The sequence below is a fragment of the Danio rerio genome, chromosome 19, assembly GCF_052040795.2.
Source record: "Danio rerio strain M-AB ecotype USA chromosome 19, GRCz13ab, whole genome shotgun sequence".
In the NCBI taxonomy this organism is placed as follows: domain Eukaryota; kingdom Metazoa; phylum Chordata; class Actinopteri; order Cypriniformes; family Danionidae; genus Danio; species Danio rerio.
The window spans coordinates 30,470,906-30,489,617 of record NC_141039.2 but is presented as its reverse complement, the minus strand read 5'-3'; the positions used below and the strand labels follow the sequence as shown (position 1 = coordinate 30,489,617).

General features: G+C 33.6%; 2 long non-coding RNA genes across 3 annotated transcripts in view; both read right to left on the bottom strand.

The window, feature by feature from the left end:
- Positions 1-1,892, bottom strand: part of LOC141379115 (uncharacterized) — a 28,737-nt gene extending 26,845 nt beyond the window's left edge. Inside the window, exons 1-3 of one of the 2 annotated variants that reach the window (XR_015516848.1) lie at positions 1,834-1,892; positions 1,072-1,127; positions 198-275 (exon numbers count right to left, since the gene is read on the bottom strand). This is a non-coding gene — a long non-coding RNA (uncharacterized LOC141379115). Of the gene's footprint in view, positions 1-197; positions 276-405; positions 460-1,071; positions 1,128-1,833 lie in introns of both variants that reach the window. The other variant, XR_015516847.1, reaches the window with a different exon arrangement.
- A 6,099-nt stretch (positions 1,893-7,991) lies between these two features.
- Positions 7,992-11,695, bottom strand: LOC137488524 (uncharacterized). Its single transcript, XR_015516846.2, has 5 exons — positions 11,657-11,695; positions 10,655-10,843; positions 10,284-10,441; positions 9,676-9,771; positions 7,992-8,939 (listed from the first exon to the last, which is right to left on the bottom strand). It is a non-coding gene; the product is annotated as an uncharacterized LOC137488524 (long non-coding RNA).
- Between the last annotated feature and the right edge of the window lie 7,017 nt (positions 11,696-18,712).

The window sequence follows — 18,712 nt, the reverse complement described above, 5'->3', positions numbered from 1 at the left end:
ATTGAGGGACAATTCATTTCAAGTTTAGGGTAATAATCAGGGTTTGGTGCTTTCAATTCATTGCTGTTTACATAGTTTCAGTCTGGTTTTAGGAAAAAATTTACAGTATAGGTTTATGGGTAGATATTAGGTTTTAATAGTTTTCTAACAGGAAAGATGTTCCAGAACTAGCAAACAATCTTGACCTAGTAACTCACCTTAATCTGTATTATCAGGATGTGCATATTATTCTCTTCATAGTTTGTCCATTGGCAAACTTATAAGGATAGTTCACCCTAAAAAAAAAAAAAATCATGTTATTATTTATTCATCCTCCACTTGTTTTAAACCTGTTTCATTTTTATTTCTTCTATTAAACACAAAAGTAGATATTTCAAAGAATGTTGGAAAACATCGGCCACTGACCTACAGTATTTTGGGTTCCTGCTGTTTATGTCAAGGACTGCTTTTCCCAACATTCTTCAAAAGGTATTGTTTTATATTCAACAGAAGAAAGAAATGCATACATTTAGAATCACTTAAACGTAAGTTAACGGTAGGGAAATTTTCATTTTTGATGAACTATCCTTTTATTAGATTTAACAAATGACTTTCAGCAGAGCATAAATAATAAAAAAACACTGAAAGTTTTCCCACAACAATATTACTGATGTGCATTGAATATTTACGGTATTTACTATAAGGTAGGGAAGGCAATGAGTAAGCCAACACGGAATCTGCGCATGCAGAATTCTGCTGATTTTTAGCACATCATTGATTCTGTTTATTTACTTGAGTAAATGTGTGTAAATTCATATTTATTCATTTTTTGTTAATTTCAGTAATATTATTGACTAATATGAAAATATTCATATGATTTTTTTACACTACAATTTGTAAAGTAATATTTTCTGTCTTTTAGTAGATATATTATATGAAAGACTTGCTTTGTTTACCAAATAAAATAAATCTAATTGGATTTGCATTGTAAACATTAAATACAAGTTAAAAATGTATTACTGTGTATTTCACATATTAAGGTTTTAGTTATGATACTCCTTAATAATTCTGCATAAATCCGCAAATTTTTACCAAAATTTTCCAAAATGTCTGCAGATTCCATCTGGCCCCAGCAATAAGGAACAAATCTGGAGGAATTAAACACAGCAAACAAAAAAGAGAGCTTTGGTGTTTCTGATACTAATTTCAAGTTAAAATACCAATCATAATGTTATTCTCATGATGAATAATAAAATTAAGGAGAAAAAAGCCAAACATACAGAAAATCTTACTCAGTTTTATGAATTATCTGTAGCACAACCTTCATTTATTTATTTTCCTTCAGCTTAGTCCCTTTCTTTATCAGGCGTCACCACAGTGTAATGAACTGCCAACCTATCCAGCAAATCACAGCGGATACCATTCCAGCTGCAACCCATATAGGAAACACCCATACACTCTTACATTCACACACATACACTACAGCTTATTCAATTCATCTATAGGACATGTCTTTGGACTCTGGGGGAAAACCGGAGCACCTGGAGGAAACCCACACCAGCAGAGGGAGAACATGCAGACTCCACACAAAAACGGCAACTGACCCAGTCGGGGCTCAAACTACCGACCTTCTAGCTGTGTTAACCACTGATCCACCTAGCCACCATATCGTTCATTATTATATTAAATGTTTAGTTTCAATTATTTTAAATTGAAAACCATAACTGCAACCCATAATTATAAAAACAGCAGTCTGATGGAAAAGGTGGATAGTCAACTCACGTTTAGAAAGAGTTCAGTAGCAAATACAACAAACAGCATTTGTACATACTGTACATTCCGGTCAAAACTTACCTGCAGTTGTACAAACATAACGTCATGCTTCTAGATGATGAAGTGCTAGTCTTGTGGACAAAACAAAGCCAAAGCGGCTTTCTGCTGAGCTGTCTGGGATTATAGCACCATCTAGCGTTCAGGCATTTTGGGATGTTCACTTAGCTCACTTGCTCAAGTAATATCTGTCTCAATGACACATATCTCTAAGTGTGAAATGTAGGCCACTGTGTCTGGAAATGGAGAGAGAATGAGCGAAAACAATATCCTTATGTAACTACAGGTGACAAGAATAGTGAGGGATTAGTGAATATAAATAATATTATCTTGGCAATAAGCTTGAATTATATTGTCCTGCACACTCATTCTCTCTCTCTCTCTCTCTCTCTATCTCTCTCTCTCTCTCTCGCTTGCTCGATCACTCTGTCTACTTATTTTTGATGAAAACACAAGTGTAAAACAAACATAAAGCACTGCAGACACCCATCTTTTCTGGTACTGAAGTATTTACAATACTGACTGCGTTTGTAAAGTATATTGGTATACAGATATCTGTCTGATCCATTTGGCCTTTCTGACCTTTGACCTTAATGTTTATTAAATGACTGAAAATCTTCATAGGCATTTGTTTTTATTGCAAACCAAGTCATTCTTTGCATTATCTTTTTTTGTAACAAATTCCAAAAGACATAGGAAAGGTTATGAAGATGAGGCCTGTAGACATGTATGTAATTCAGGGGTCTGCGGATTGGTCAGCTTGAATGTTTCAGACATGGGTTTTGGTCACACAAAAAAGAAGGTTGTGACAGTTGTCTCTTTTTCTCCCTGGCTGTTGCTTTGGCTCTTTAGAAACTTTGCTTTCTTTCTTTCTCTCTCTCTTTCTCTATTGGGTAACTTTTTGCGTTTAAGCTGGGTACAAATAATATTATGTTTTATCATTATCAATTTATGTTTTATTTATCATACATTCTTTTTTTTTTGTAAATAATTCAGCTGTAACCATAACAAGCTATTGTTATTAAACCATTTTATTTAGTTAAGTTTAGTTTATTTGTTTACAGGGTCAATGCACATTAATAAACATTATTGTAAAATGTGCCAGAATTAGCCAAGAATGGCTATTTTTCATCCGTAGACCCCTTACAGAATGTTAAAAAGTCACACCTAAAATAAAAGCACAACATTACACATTAAATACACTTTCATATAAAAAATACAGTTAAAAAGTAAAGAAAAGAAAAAAAGAAAAGAAAAAAAAGAACAGACTGATGGCAGCAGAGGACAAAAAGCCAAAGACAACAGTACAAATGTGTCAAGAATACAGTACTAATGCTGACAATGCTGATTTTTGGGGTGTGTAAAGTCTTAAACATTAAACAGATATGTACATATTTAATTAAATTTTCCCAACTAAGCAGGTTGTATTTCTTTAATATTAAACAATGGTGATATTGAACTGATTTCTTATCAAGGGTTTTTATGGATTGTTTGTATAAAGATTCAAGTGGCTTCAGAGTAGTGATGCTGGCTTGGGACCAAGTGGTTAAACAATAAGTGATGTGAGAAATGGATTAGGGCAGCCTCACATGACATCTGATCATGAATAAATCTAAAATTTGCTAAACTGAATCTGACCCGGTTACAAACCTTTTTAACCTGAGACTGAAATGATAGTTTTGAATCTATTAAAACTCCAAGGTACTTGTACTCAGATACAACTTGTAATCTTTCCCCTGATACAAATACATCTGGTACTACACTTGGCCTACCATTCTTAGAAAAAAAAAACATACACACGGTTTTAGAGATGTTCAACTGTAAACAGCATTGATCTAACCAGGCTGAAAGATGTACCAGTGATTCTGTGAGTTGGTCTGCAACTTGTAACACACTACTACCATGAATAAATATAACAGTGTCATCCGCACACATTTGTATGTTATTGTTAGGACACATAGATGGAAGATCATTGATATATAAAGTAAAAAGTAAAGGGCCCAAAATAGATCCTTGTAGAACACCTGAGGATATACCTAGAGGGGCAGATTTGTAATTTAGTATATTAACACACTGTATGCGACCAGACAAGTAAAATTCTATCCATTTTAAAGTTTGTGGTGAGAAGTTAAAACCAACTAATTTGGACATGAGAATTCTATGATTTACAGTGTCAAAAGCCTTCCTAAAATCAAGAAACACAGCCCCAACGATACGCCCCCTATCTAATAAAGACTTTACTTTTTGAGTAAAGTAGCAATTTGCCATCTCACTTGAATAGTTTGCTTTGAAGCCAAACTGCAATGGATGTAAAGCAAAAGAACTATTATTTAAGTAATTTGTCATTTGTGTGGCTATCATTTTTTCTGCAATCTTTGAAACTATAGGTAAAATACTGATAGGTCTGTAATTACTAGTAGAGTGTGGATTGCCACTTTTAAATAAAGGCACAATGACAGATGATTTCCAAGCACTGGGGAACATCCCCTGAGAAATGGACAGATTAATAATTTTGGTGATCGGCTTTGCTAGAGACTCACTAATGTTTTTTAAAAGTATCACATCCATCCCAAATATATCCTTTGCTCTGGATGATTTAAGAGATGTAATTGCTCTGTTGACGTCTGATTCGGAAACTAACCCTAGAGAAAAAGCTTGTTCTACTGTGTTTACTTGATGAACTTCTGAATAATTGCGAGAAAAACACTGTGTGATTGAAACTACAGAGTCCACAAAAAAATTATTAAATACTTCAGCTATATTAGCTGACTTATTGATCATTTCCACATTTACCATTAATTCAATTGATGACCTATCTTTTCTTTTATCTCCTTTTAAGTAGTTCAATTTCCAGGTATGTGAATCACTTTTGATTTAACATTAACACTTAAATGCTCTGTATTACAATACAACATAGACACGATAGCAATACTCTCCCAAATATTCTAAAAGTGCCTATTTCCATTATTGGTATAACACTGAGGCTGGTTAAAATAGAAATGTATAGTTTTACACAATCTTTCTGATAACATTTCTTTATTCATTTGGCAATACTGCAGCTTGAACCATAGTATCTTGGATGCAACCTTGTTGATGCAAGCTGATGACTGCATATCTCAGTGATGCAATGCTAGACACGATGCACTCAAGGAGCTAGTGACATCACTGTAAGAGGTAGGGTTAGGGGTGGGGTTAGGTGAGCACATTAAAAAGCATTGGATTTAGTTTGTTTAATTTAAAACTTTATTAATTCCCTTGGGGCAATTAATTCTGACACAGTGGTGCTTTACAACAAAAATGACACACTTAAAAGAATAAGCACCAACACTTAACATCAAGTACTGATAACAATAATAAATCAAGTACTTCAATAACAATAATAAATATTAATCCATTGATCAACTACATTTATTGCAGATGTAGCTGAGATGCAGCTCTGATTGCACTGCACCAGGACTGCATCCAGACTCTTGCCTGAATCCAGACTCTTGCCAGTAGTCTCCCTTACATGAGCTACTAATGTAAAAACAATAAGTAAAACAATAATTCACATTCATTTGGGTGTTGTTAAACCAAGTGCAATTTAAAAATGTACTTTTTGTTACCTTTTGTTTCATTATTTAGACTTCTTTTCCTGCCAAAAAAGACATTCAGATGATGAAATATTACAATTTGCTTTTATATGTAAAATCAAATTATAAAACATATACAATAATGTAACCTTGTTAATGTACATACCATTTTAAGTGCTATCTAGAACCTATGAAGAAACTGTAAATCTTTGGGATGGTTAAGGTGCTTTGTGTCAGTAAAATCTACTTATAAAATTTAAGTTAATGTAATTAATAAAGTATTTTTTTTAAATTGCATGTTAACCACCCCAAAAAACCACTGTAGGACCATCACAGGATAGCACTTAAATAGGTCTTTTATAATTACAAGCTGCAGAACTGCTGAAGAACCTTTAATTCATATTAATATAGTGGCTACAAGGTCAACTTTATCATAAAGTAATAATCAGAGGTTAGACAATGAAACTGAAACACTCGACAGTTTAGTGTTTTAGTGTTGGAGTTTTCATGGCTAAATTTGACCAGCCTGGTGGCCAGTTTGATTCCACAGTAAAAGCAGAGTGTGAAGGTTTAATTAGCAATAATAGCAAATATTGCAAAGCACACAACATGTGGGTGACATATCAGTGTCCAAAAAGGACAAATTGTTGGTGCGCCTTTCGCTGGTGCATCTGTGATCAAATTAGCAAGTCTTTGTGATGTATCAAGAGCTATCATATCCAGGGTAATGTCAGCATACCAGCTAGAGAGAAAAAAACACATACAACAAGAGTAACTGTGGACACAAGAGGAAGCTGTCTGAAAGGGATGTCCAGTTGCGAACCCAGATTACGTCCAAAAAACATAAAACCACAGCTGTCCAACTCACTGCAGAATTAAATGTGCACCTCAACTCTCCTGTTTCCACCAAAACCTCGGCTCAGTTGGCGTTTCTGTGTGGAGATTGCATGTTCTCCCTGCCTTCGCGTGGGTTTCTGCCGGGTGCTCCGGTTTCCCCTAGAGTCCAAAGACATGCGGTACAGGTGAATTGGGTAGGCTAAATTGACTGTAGTGAGTGAGTGTGAATGTGTTGTGTGGATGTTTTCCAGAGATGGGTTGCGGCTGGAAGGGCATCCGCTGCGTAAAAACTTGCTGGATAAGTTGGCGGTTCATTCCGCTGTGGCGACCCGGGATTAATAAAGGGACTAAGCTGACAAGGAAATGAATGAATGAATAGTTTTATGTACAACTCCACGGTGGCAAGTGAAACTCTTATCAGAAAATAAACAACCCAAAATGCAAACTATTCAAATTCCCCATATTCTGCTATTTAAAGCTATTTATTCTGCTATTTATATATAAAGTTTGTATTTTTATAATCAACACAATATACTCCTGGCAACAAGGTGGCTCAGTGGTTAGCACTGACACCTCACAGCAAGAAGGTCACTGGTTCAAGTCGCAACTGAGCCAGTTGGGGTTTCTGTGTGGAGTTTGTTTGCATGTTCTCCTTGTGTTGGCTTGAGTTTCCTCCGGGTGCTTCAGTTTCCCCCACCGTCCTAATGCAGGCAGAATAGGTTAATTGGGTGAGCTAAATTGTCTGCAGTGTATGTGTGTGAATGAGGGTGTATGGGTGTTTTCCAATGCTGGTTTGCAGCTGGAAGTGTATCCGCTGTGCAAAACATATGCTGGATAAGTTGGTGCTTCATTCCACTGTGGCGTGCCCTGATGTATAAAGGGATTAAACCGAAAGAAGATGAATAAATGAATATTTCTTGGTTCATTTTTTATTCTGTCAAAGATTATGATAAAATATATTTTTATAAAGAAAAAGTGTTACCAGCATGGAGTAACCGTCTGCCTGACTAAATAAATAATGTTTACATTATTTCTCCTAGATTAATGACAGATAATCCTGTACTGAAAACAAAAATTAAATATTCCCTGTATCACTATTTACCTTGAATTGTACACTGTAAAAAAAAAAAGTTGAGTAAACTTAAAATAATTAGGCAACCTATCACACATAGCTTTTTGAGTTAACTCAACAAACAGGGTTTGAAGACCAGTGAACTCAAAATATTTTGTTGAATTCTTTAGTTCTCTGAACAAAAAGTATCATGTTCACCCAACAAGATATTTTTGTTTGCTGAACAAAAAATATCATGTTCAACCAACAGGATATTTTTGTTTGCTGAATAAAAAAATATCATGTTCATTCAACAAGACATTTTTGTTTGCTGAACAAAAAATATCATGTTAACCCAACAAGAAATTTTTGTTTGCTGAACAAAAAATATCATGTTCAACCAACAGGATATTTTTGTTTGCTGAACAAAAAATATCATGTTCAACCAACAGGATATTTTTGTTTGCTGAACAAAAAATGTCATGTTCACCCAACAAGATATTTTTGTTTGCTGAACAAATATTATCATGTTTACTCAACAAAATCTTTTGTTTGCTGAACAAAAATTTTCACGTTTATTCAACAAGATCTTTTGTTTACTGAACAAAAATGATTATGTTTACCCAACAAGATTTTTTTAGTTTACTGAACAAAATAAAACAAACTGATTCATTATGCATTTACTATTAATTTTTAGGATTCAAATTAAATACACAAGAATAGTCAATTCACTTTTTTTTATTTTTAACTGTGTTCAAATCACAATCCAAAACATTTGCATACAAAATCAGCATTTGACATTAGCCGTGTTCAGCATTGGGCTAGTTTGTACACAACTAGTACTGAATGTTTCCAGATTTGAAAAGATTGTACACTGCCTCAACATAAAATAACTGGCAACCTTACTAAAACCAAGCTATTAGTGTGTCTAAACACTCAAACCAGGTGAATATGCAATCATCTAATCAGAGTAAACCCTAAAAGCCACTCCATTCATACAGTCTTTAAAGTGTACTGCACTTTTGTCAACAAAGTAAATAAAGTCCAAAAACAGACCTCAAAACATTGAAACAGTGGCACATTAGGAAGTGGTCACGGGTCAGTTGCCGTTACTGTGTGGAGTTTGAATGTTCTCCCTGCGTTCACGTGGGTTTCCTTTGGGTTCTCCGGTTTCCCCCACAGTCCAAAGACGTGTGGCACAGGTGAATTGGGTAGGCTAAAATTGTCCGTAGTGTATGTGTGAATGAGTGTGTATGGATGTTTTCCAGAGATGGGTTGCAGCCGGAAGGGCATCCGCTGCGTAAGACAAGTTCATTGCGCTGTGGCGACCCCAGATTAATAAAGGGACTAAGCCGAAAAGAAAATGAATGAATGAATGAACTGAACTCTCGCAGATCATGTGCCACCAACCTCCATAAAACATGCTGAATCACTTAAAAAGTATATTTGAGTTCTTTTGGGTGTTCCATATTCAGTCTATACAAGAGGCTGAACAAGTAAGCGAAGGCTGCAGGCAGATGTGTGATATCCTGAAGTACTATGGCCTCCTCCAAGATTTTAGCGAGGTTCATCACATATTGCAGGGATGCAGAAGTGCCATTATCATCTTCCACCACAGTGAAGATTCCAATCCTTTAATCTCTGGTGCTGTGGTCTTCAGGGTCCGTGTCCTTATAGGAGATTAAGTAATGGGAAAATTAATTGATGTGTAATATTAATTACTACTTATTAATGTTATTACTATTATGCAAAGAAAATAAAAACATGTAATACTTTCGTACACACAAACAATAACACTTTGAATAGTCTATAATATATAATAATTGAACAATATATTGACAACTTTTTAATATTTAGCAATTTTTTAAACTTTTATTTTACATAAAATTGCAAAGATTTACTTTTATTTGATACAGTTTCAATTGTGAAAGTTGTTTATTGTCCTGTTTAGAATATAACTGAGCCTTTAATTGTCATTCATAAGGGATTTATAAAGCATAAATAGTCCTCACTTTAGATTAGGTCACAACTGGATGAAGTTAAGCTCATAAAGCATATACTAACATACAAAGTAACTATTATTACATACCTTAATATTAGGATATTTAAATGTTAATTTGAATAGTTTATTAATCGTGTACTTAAGCATTCTGAATGATCTTAAAAACACCAACTATTCTTAAATAACTGGTTTGTAAATAATGCAATACTTAAATTAGTAATACAAATGAATCATTAAAGTTAAAAAAAATACAATCATTGAGCACTTCATGTAGAGTTATGCTTAACAGAAAATAAATTAACTATTCGCTAATACTAAATAAATTATTTATAGCGTGCAGCTATTAAAAGTGTTACCAAGCAGACTAATAAATGTAGAATAGGGTATGAAAATGGGTAACTTACCAGACATATCTTGAGAAAGCAAGCAGAATTTTTACGAAGAAAAATTGGCAATCCCTCAAGAGCTGCTCTTTCTCGATCTGTGACAATATCAGTGACCTAAAGGAAAGTCATTTACAAAGGGTGTTTTACAATCTTATTGTTTTGTAAGTAAAAATGTACTTAGTACATTTAAATGAGCATAGTATTTTATTCATGCTGTTGAAAAAACACATGTTTTTTTTTTTTTTTTTAAATTTTGTGGTTTCCATACAATGGAATTTGATAATGGTTGTGTTGGCAAATTTAGAAAAATGTTTAGTTTCATGTGACAATTACTTTGAGTTAAAAACTACAGCTATTATTTTCTATTTTCCTCTTTGAATGTATTCATTTGAAATGGTCACTCAAAACAAGTGAAACATCTGTTATTTATCTTACTTCCATCTCACAATCAAAACACAACTTGACACAATTAAAATTAATGCAAAAGGGCTGGACAATTAAATTGTTGCAATTACGTTTTATTAGACTGTATTACCTGAGCATGAAATTCTTGACAGGACAAAATATGTTGCACATGTTAAAAACATCAGACGGGTGTATAAGAAAAAAAAAATCTTAATGAGTACCTGCTCATCCATCTTGTTTAAAGTTGTATCCATCTCTGGACCCATTGAATCCCTTCTTTTCTGTAGAGTTTCAGGAGAGGTGCTGTATATTTATCAAGTCACTCGATTAACTGTCTCAGGAGATCTACATTACAGATCTGAGAAAACTCTGTGCAGATCTACAATATACAAAAAAAACATACATATTAATTTTTACACATAATATATATATATATATATATATATATATATGTAAATGTAAATATTTAAATGTTCAAATGCTGAATACAGATGTATTTTGAATTACCTATAATAATAATGTTGTTTGTTATTTTTAGCATTATCATTACTACCTTGAATGAAACCAAAGCAATTGCAATATAGTGACTTACCTCTTCCTTAAAGTCCAGGTTATCTCTCTCTAATTTCTTCCTGGCTAAATCTCAACAACTTCTTTTGGGCAAAGAGAAAAGGTTTCTTGCATCTGCTGGTGAATGACCGTCAAATTTCACTGATGATAACAAGTCTCACCTCCTCAAGGAAATCTTGCATTGAATTATGTCATTGTCAATATTTCAGTCCTTTTGAGCAAAAAGAAAGAAAAATATATATTTAGCCCTTTATATTTTTTATGTAAATAAAAGCTAGCTGACTGTTAAAGCAAGTTGGTCTGAATATGATAGACATTTAGTCGAGCTAACAAATCAAGCAATGAATTACATGAAAATCACACGATTTTCACACAAATTACACAGTTAAACATGTCACCGTTTGTTCCACTGGCTCTGGCTCCACTTCACTTCCTAAGCTGCAATTGCCTCTTTGAATATCACACTAATTGTACAAAAATTGTACAAAAAAAAAAAAAAAAAAAAAAAAAAAAAAAAAACTACTAACACTTCCCTTCTTAGACTTTACAGACCTGAAACTTGCCTTTAGTACTTATTCATTGTTGCTCTTAGTTGTGTAAATTGCTTCCTTGTCCTCATTTGTAAGTCGCTTTGGATAAAAGCGTCTGCTAAATGACTAAATGTAAATGTAAATGTAAATGGTTCGAAGGGAAAAAAGGTTATGATGTGCGCAATGCTGACAGCAATCTAGATAAACAGGACATAATGTTATATTTGACTTGGATACCTGATCTGGTATGTTATATGATACTCATTGTATTAATCGTGAGTTATTAAAGCAAATGACTCGATTGAAATCGCTATTTGTTTCAAATACATTCACTCTAAACTTTTATTGATGTAAATAGCCAAAACCAAGTGCACGAAACAAGTAACTCACGGCTAAATTATAACAAATAGTTCCGTATTAGGATACACGCGCACATCAAAGCCAACATATCAAATAATATAACGTTAGATGACAACAAAAAGCGACATACATACCTATGATTTAGCAGAAACGTCGTTGGCCTGCTCTTAACTAGGGATTGCTGGCGTGAAACTGATGTTTTGACACAGTGTCGAGATCCCGAAGCGCAAGTGTTTCGAATCACTGCACCGAAGCATGATCCGAAGCAACCAAGTCACGTGACTAAAGTGTTTTGAAACACCTAGTCACGTGACTAAAGCGATTCAAAGCATCGATCAGCTTAGAAACGTTTCGAGACCTGGTGAATCCTAATTTGACTGCCAAGGTCTCCAAATTATCTCTGTCTCAAATGGCTTAGAGCACTGTGGGTTTGCTTATTGATGCTTAGCATGATGTTTTGGGTTCGAATCCCGACTTCGAAATCATGGTTTTATGTATTTTAATCATGTTTCTGTTTTGTGTAGCCTAAATAGGATACAGCTACAGTTACGCCATCAATTTAGCATCATTTTTGTAACACTGTAAAACAATAATAAATATTTTTACAGTATGGTTGGGTTTAGGGTTTGGGTAGACATTAATAAAATACAATAAATGGGAAATTTAATGAATAATATAAATAATTCTTGATAACTTCAGGCCACCGTTTTTGATCTAGCAACAACCCTGTTTTAAGACAAAAACAAGACATATTTATTCACAAATTGTTTATTCGGATATCAGACCAATGTTGAAACAAAACGATACAAGAGCAAAGCATTACCAACTGGTATTAAAGCATTTTAAAACAACTGATACTGACTGGCTTCGAAACCTACTACTCCTGCATGGATGTCTGACACCTTAACCTCTGTACTATGTTACTTGAAGCATTCCATTTCACAAAGTGGGATTTAATCCCTCAATTTGTTCAATCGTTCTTTGCTGAAGCTGTTTCAGTGCAATATATATAAAAAAATGACCACTAAATGTCACTGTAGAGTGAGGTTTCGAAACGTTTCGAAGCTTCGACACATTTGCTTCGACTGTTTCAGTGTTTCACGAAGCCTCGCTTTGCCCACCACTACTCTTAACCGCTCTATCACGGTCTCTCACATCATTAATACACTGGTAAAATAGATCGGGCAGTCAGATGGGTAGCACATCGCACAAAAACATGTATACAATTATATACAATCGATTATGAAAACGATTGACACGTAGCTCCACAGAAAGAAAGATGGTTCGTTTTGTCGCGCGCACGTGACAGGTACCCCCTGCAGTGAGCTATAGAAGTAAATTGCGCATGCGCCAGAAGCTTATAAGGCGCATGCGCCAACAAGAAGGGCACGCATCAACGCAAAACTAAGAATTTTGTATTAGTTCAACGAAATATTTTAAGTTTTTCACATTGAAGCACCATATTTGTTGAACAAACTAACTATTATTTGTCAGCATTTCAAATGAAAATATTTAAATTCAGTTAACTTATTAATCTTTGTTCAGAGGACTTTTTGAAAGTTGGCGTTTTTACAGTGTAACAGAATTCACAAATATTATTATTATCAGCATTTGTGTGGTGAAGTGAGTTAATGACGGTGGTGTAAAGTAACAAAATATAAATACTGTAATTGCGTAGTTTTTCTCAGGAATATTAATTTACTAAGTACTATTAAAATGTGTACTTTTATTTTCCCTTGAGTAAATCTTTAGTGCTGTATTGGTGCTTTTATTCCACTACTTTCCTTCGCTCTGCAGTCACTACTTTATTTATTTTTTTGTCTATGGGGATTACAAAAGTCACTTCTGTGTTTCCAGTCCAATCAAATCGCACATAGAAGGTAAATCGGATCATAATGAACCATCTCAAGACATGAAAGATTTATAATTGCTGCAAACTGTTTGGAAGTGTTAAAAGTGTCCAAAACTATATCCAAAATCTTTACACGCATTGACCCAGAGACTGTTTAGATACATGCCACTGATGAGAAGATGACGGATGTTTACTGTATGATGACCAAAATAGCCTTAAACATCCAGCAGGCACAAGACGTCAACATGATGTCAGATTGACATTGTATCCCAACGACGTGGCAACGCTGCATTTTGTGTGGAAATGAAAATCAGGCTGAAATCAGAACTCAATGTGAGGCCCACGTCAATGTCCAACTTAAAATCAAGCAAATATCAACGTCTAATGATGTTAAAGTTGTGTGGACATTACTACCATGATGTCCATCAAATGTTGGAGTTTGGTTGTCGTACCTGCCAAATAAATGTCTGCATTTGACGTCAATATGTCTATAAGATGTTGGCTCGAGGTTGGATTTTGGTCACTTTCTAACACAACCTAAAATTAACCAAACATTAAAATAACTTTGTCCTTGGATGCTGGCTATACATTGAATTTTGGTCATCTGAAGTCACAACCTAATCTGATATTAACGTCTTGATGTTGTGTGCAGTGTGCCTGCAATAACCAAATGCACTACAGAACGTTAGGTTTACACATATCCACAAATTACATGTAAATGCATCAGCTTTTTACAGAATACTCACTACCCACTGATCTTAACCACTTTTGTAAGGTCTACTCTTTACTCATCGATCAGGTAATATTTACAACAGATAATTTTACTCGCACTACATTTTTAGGCAAGTATTGGTACTTTTACTTGAGAATGATTTTTTAGCACTCTTTTCACCACTGGTTAATGATGCAAACTTTTCTAATTACACTCCAAGGATAATAAACATTATAACTTAAAACCCTGACACCCCTAATAAATATTTTTTATAAAATATTTCTGCTGCCCCCATGACTCCCCCATAATTTTTTTAACCATATTTCAGCTTTTCCAACTTTACAAATTCGACACCTTCTTGGCTCCAGTTGCCTCATATAATAGCACAATTACCTCTGGTTGCACACAGGACTGTTCACTAAGTGTATCAAGACCGCTCCGTACTCTGACATCCATCTTTTTGCATACTATTGCATATTCGGACGCGGGATTTACCTCAGCCCTCCCGAAAAACCATTCTCGGCTTAGGCTGAGATGACATGTATTATTCATCGCAACGCCCCATTGTTTGACCATTAAGATGATGTAACATCTCCATTTTGGCTATGCGGGCGGACTGTCAGGGTCCCGCTCCATCAGGAGACGCGTCTCTTGACTTTTTGAACTCGGTTGGCTTCTCCACACGACGCCAGCCGTGTAAACGCGTCGTCTATCACGGGTGAGGGGGAAACGATGGCATTGCCATTGATAGCGTTTATGCTTCGCCGCCTCACCGACATAATGAGCACATTATCGGCGTGCTCGAGGACCGCCGCTCGCCCCCGCACTTAAAATATTCACGTCCTGTGTGGATGAAGAAAGGTAGGAGACAGCTGGTGAAGAAAGACTGGGAAAAGACTGCATTTTGTTTTTCTATACCAAGGCGTCTAGTGAAAATGAGTTATATCTAGTTTATTTAGCAAATTAGCATTGTGCATCTGTGGGATGAAGACAGCTGTCAATACTGGAATGCAATTCAGCACCATGGACAGGGCTAATTGTTATATGCTAAATGAAGGGCCTAAAATAAACAGTCAAACAGCACAAAATGTGAAAGTGAGATTAAACACTACTCACCAGATGGCCTGTAAATTATAATTACTTTTTGCTTTTACTTTTATTGTTACTTTTATCATTATTCATTTTAATTACTTTTATTTCATTGTTATATATAGCTACAGATGTGAAAAACATCAGGAGACCACTTGAAACAATGTTTCAAACTTTTTATGAAACGAATGATAACATTTTAAAATCTTTTTTATCTATATTTAATATATTAAGTAATAAAGTTTTATTTTCCATTTTTATGTATTCATTCATTCATTCATTTACAGTACCACTAAAACAGTTAGTGATTTTGCAGAGAATAGATAATTTAATAACCAACCATAATATGTGCAACAAGACAATAAGAAGCAATGCGTACTTAACTGATAACAATAAAAGTGTTGTTTGCTATGATTGACTCACAGACATGTTTCATATGTTTCAGTGGCTATTGTCACACTTTCATATTTAAATCTACATGAAAAAGATGTCTTTCTGCATGCAAGCCTTTTTTAAAGCACTGAATGCTTCTGTTGTGTCACCATGTAACCCTTATTGACTAAAGGAAGAGTTTGTGTGTTAACATGAACATAACCTGTCATTTGAAGACATCCACTTTTCTACACATTCCAAACCACAAAACATATCCCAAGGTTAGCCATAATGAGCAGGCATAGAACTACTTGAAGAGTTTGTGGAATTTCTGCGAAAATGTAATTTCTGCCTTTCAGAGGCTCATAATAGATGCACAACCTTGAACGTGGATGATGGTGTTGCAATATTGCTAACAAATGCTCTGAGAGCTCTTAAAACTTTGAGGAATTTTTTAATAATATTTCTATGGTTCTACAAGTTTATGACAGGGAGCAAAATCCAATTATATTTTCTAATTATTATAGTTTTTGTCTTCAGTTACCATAATATACAATGCTAGGTTTTGCGTTATGACAAACACTTGTGATATACACTTTGAATCTTTGCAGAGTGAAATTTCAAGCTTGAAAGTAATAAAAGCCTAACAGCCAATAAAAGTGTAGGATAGTAATAAAATGAAAGTCTTTAAACCTTTTTACAAATCACATTTTAGCAATGCTTTTTTACAAGGACATGACAATATTGCTGACATGATTTCAGATCAAATATTGATTAATCAAAGTATCCAAATGTATTTAATTGCAAAATTTGTTTCCTAGAATGTAAATGTTTTTTTAAGCATATAATTTTCTTTGTTATACTTTAATTTAATTGTTAACTACTTTAATAACCTCTTTATTATTGAGATATTGGCTGTATATTAGGATTTATAAATTACAAACCCAAATCAGAAACAAAGTTAGAACAGGAGCAACTTAGAACTGGTAATCATCAGGAAAATTGGTTAAATAATGTTGTGATTTAAAACAGGTGTTGTCAACAGGTGATTGTAATTATAATTTTGTACAAAAAGAGCATCCAAGAAAGGTCTAGTCCTTTAGAAGCAAAGATGGAACTCAGAACTGCATCAAGAATCGTCATTCATCTATAAGCAACATCACCACATGGGCTCAGATCTACTCTGGCAAACCTTTGTCAAGTACCACAATATGTAGTTACATCCACAAATGCCAGTTAAAACTGTACTGTGCCAAAAGGAAGCTCTATGTTAATGGTGTTCAGAAGCACCGCTGATAATGTAAACGTGTATTGTGGTCAGATGAATCAGTATTTCAGGTATTTTTTGGGAGAAATGGACACCATGCGCTCCAGACCAAAGCAGAAAAAGATCATCCAGACAAAAAAAGCCAATGTCAGTCATAGTATTGGGTTATGTCTGTGCCCTTGGCAAAGGTAACTTGCACTTCTTTAATGGCACCAATAATGCTAAAAAGTAGATTTTGGAGCACAATATGCTTCCTTTTTTTCCAGGGATGCTCATGCATATTTCAACAAGACAATGCAAAAGCACATTCTGCACACATTACAAAGTCCTGGTTGTGGAAGAAGAGGACAGATACTGCAGTCCTGGCTTGTCACCAATAGAAAATGTGTGGCACATTTTGAAGCACAAACTGCAACAATGAAGATCCCCATACTGTTGTCCATCTTAAGACTTGTTTGCAGGAAAAAATGGGACAAAATTACACCTGAAACACTTCATCCCCTGGTGTCTTAGTTATTCATCTTTTAAGTGATATGAAATGGAATGGCAACATTACAGAGTGGCAAATATCTTACTCGTCCAACTTTTTTTTTTAAATGTGTTGCAAAGAATCAAAACTGGAACACGTGTTTATTAAAAAAAGTAAATGCATAAATTATGAGATACACGTTAAATAACAAATTTATTTGAATTTATATTCTCTGCTGTCTTCATAACAAACCATCATTATACAATAACTTGCCTAATTAACCTATTAAGCATTTACATGTCACTTTAAGCTGTATAGAAGTGTCTTGGAAAATATCTAGTAAAATATTATTTACTGTCATCATGGCAAAGATAAAATAAATTAGTTATTAGTAACGAGCTATTAAAATTATGATGTTTAAAAATGTGTTGAAAAAATCGGTTCTCCGTTAAACCGAATTTGGAGAAGAATTTGATAATTCTGACTTTAACTGTATATATATATATATATATATATATATATATATATATATATATATATATATATATATATATATATATATATATATATACACATATATATTCTTATTAAATGACAACTTATTTACTCTATGGGACGTTTTTATTGTAAGTTGTTTACATTTTAAGACTTTTTATCTCAAAAACAAATGTTACACACATAATGTGCTAGGGAATGCAAAAACTTTGAAGCTCAATATCTCAAAATCATTCAGAATGCAGATAGAACCTAATAATTCCACAGTGACAATATATATATATATATATATATATATATATATATATATATATATATATATATATATATATATATATATATATATATATATATATATATATGTGTGTGTGTGTGTATGTATGTACTTGTGTGTGTGTGTGTGTGTGTATGTATATATATATATATATATATATATATATATATATATATATATATATATATATATATATATATAAATATATATACATACATACATACATACGTGTGTGTGTGTGTGTGTGTATTTTTTTTACAATAATATATTTTTAATACTTAACAAATAAAATGAGAATCAGGTTAAAGCAGATAATCAAACATTTATTTGGATGAACAAATACACACCTTATTGTAAGAGAAAAAAAGGATTAGAAAAAATGGGTTGTAATAATATATTCTATATGAATAATATTTTTATTCAAATGAACGAACGAATAAATGAATGAATGAATAAATGAATAAATAAATAAATAAATAAATAAATAAATAAATAAATAAATAAATAAATAAATAAAGATAAGGACATATATTTTGGCTCAGTAAAGAAGAAACAGACGGAGGGGAATCTTATACAGTAGGCATCTAATTACATCTAAAATGTAATTCATTGTGTAAAACTTATGATAATTGTTATGTAGATGTCACAAAATGTAAACAA